This window comes from Dinoponera quadriceps, unplaced genomic scaffold (assembly GCF_001313825.1).
Source record: "Dinoponera quadriceps isolate SergipeBrazil2010 unplaced genomic scaffold, ASM131382v1 scaffold1933, whole genome shotgun sequence".
NCBI classification, from domain to species: Eukaryota; Metazoa; Arthropoda; class Insecta; order Hymenoptera; family Formicidae; genus Dinoponera; species Dinoponera quadriceps.
In genome coordinates, this window is record NW_014555981.1 from 272 (window position 1) to 2,549 (window position 2,278).

General features: G+C 37.8%; 1 pseudogene; it reads right to left on the reverse strand.

Annotated features, from left to right (window-relative positions):
* Positions 1-571: 571 nt before the first annotated feature.
* On the reverse strand, positions 572-2,085 carry LOC106746430 (annotated as a pseudogene).
* Positions 2,086-2,278: the final 193 nt, after the last annotated feature.

Here is a 2,278-nt window from a genome sequence, read left to right on the forward strand (position 1 = left end):
GAGAATGTTAAACAGTGGAAGGAGCAGTTCGCAAAGTATGTGGCAGAGAACATTGAAACGCTGAAATACCGATTGGAAGAGGATATTAAAACGTTGAAAGAGGAGGATATTAAAACGTTGAAAGAGGATATTAAAACGTTGAAAGATCAATTGAAAGAGGATATTAAAACGTTGAAAACTGAACAAATAGTAATAGAGACGAAAATCAGGCGGAGTATAAATGATCTTCATCAAAACATCGATCTGTTGTTTGATAAGATGGGTGAAAAAAATAAACCTAAAATAAAAGAAAAAATTCTAATATGATAGAAGTACTTGAACGTATCAAGAAAAAAAAATAAATAATGGAATAGTACAGTTAAATCAGTATACACATAGACATCATAAGCATGAGAAAACGATCATCCTCCGTAATGGCAAAAGAATCATCAAAAGTCGGCAAACGGAAGAACGAAAAGCAGCGGCTCGTGGATGAACTACATGCTTCAGCGCAAAAGAATTTTCCACGCAGACGTGTCATCGTGCGCGAGTACAACGATCTGTGGCAGGCTGATATGGTAGAGATGCGTCCTTACGCGCTATTCAACTGGAAACATTGGCTGAGACCGCTGCGTATACCACGTTCAATTAACATGACCATATCGATATCAGTGAGCAATTCAAAATTTATGCCGGTATGTTTTAGCATAGCATCCCAAGTGAAACCCGGTAAAGTATAATAATGTGCAGGATCTAATCCGTAACTTTTGATGCAAATATCCCGGAAATTTTCAAAAATATCGGCTAATAATAAGACATCAGTCTTCAAATATAAATCGCTGTATTCACCCAAGGTTTCAATAGAGAATCGTTGCCAGACGTTCGCAGCGTGCGCGTAATCGCTCTCTGATATCGTATTACCCGTCAACGAACTATAAAACGATTTTCGCCGTGGTAAACACGGATCCTGCAGCTTGTCCGCGCAATCAAGATATTCATATGGAAAAACACCCTTTCGCGTCAATAAATCGAAATCGGATATATTTGAAAATGTGGACTGAAAAATTTTTAATTTTTCTTTGCCGAGAAAAGATGCTAATTTTTCGAGACTGGTATTTAGAAATTTGTATGAATCGATGAATCGTAACTGTGTGCAATTTCGTGAATCAAATTTTTTTGCTGCATCTTGGACATGTTTCGTAAATGATATATATATTTCTTTTGTCATCGGTAGCACGTTGATCGAGCCTTCAAATGCATTTGCTATTTCCATGATAATAAAATGTGAATTGTAGCCGGATAAATTATGGAAAACTATTGGAATGTAATATGAATGTTTATAATTTAAATCTCACTTTGAATGCGCGGGACCTCTGTACCGACCGGTGAGATGGCAATGATCGCGTACGCGTGTATCCTCTTTCTCGATTTTTTTCTCGCATACGTGACAGTACGTTGCACTATTAAATGTTTCCAACTGTTCGTTTGATAAAGTTTCCATGGAGACATTTGTTGATAAGACTAATTTTACGCGGTGCGCTAACTCTTCGAGTTGCTCGACGAACCACGAGACGTAATCACTATCTCGACGGCTTCGAAAATACGATAATGACTTGTCATATGAACAATGTAAATAATACGCTATGCTGAATACCGTATAATGCTGATACCCGTGCGATTTGTGATCCTCTCTCCTCGCTCGCAGTCTTCTGTAAGATGCACTCCAGATCGGCGTACACGACAAACGGTAGACGAACTTTCCTGTTGTGGTTGCAAAAATTGAGCCATTTGTCGTCCTTGCTAGGCAGCAGGATGGCGCAGTCGTTCATTTCTCCACAATCTATAGTATGGATCTGCAACCTTTCGCTCAAACTAAAATAGTGCAAGCATCTGTAAAAAAAAAACATTTTAATTAATATTCGTTTCAAAAAATATTTATATATTTTTTACAAATTTTTATACGTACCGGATGCAGATATACTTCTTATGATCATGTTTGCTTAGTTGTGAGCTCACAAGTCGGGACAAGTTTTTTATACATACGAAGTGTCCAACGTTGTCATCTCGCGGTTCTTTCAAGTAAAACATGTTGACGTGTCTGTCCATCTTGCAGTCAGTGAGACGTATTGGAAGGATCACATGTGCCGTTTTTCCTTTTTCTGTTTTCTTTTTTTCGGCACTGTATACGTTGATGGATATATTGTTTTGTCGCTCGAAGTTTTTTCTTTGATTTACAGACATTGGAAACTGAATGTTCTGTAAATTGAGCACTGTTGTATAGTGTGGGTACATGGATGCA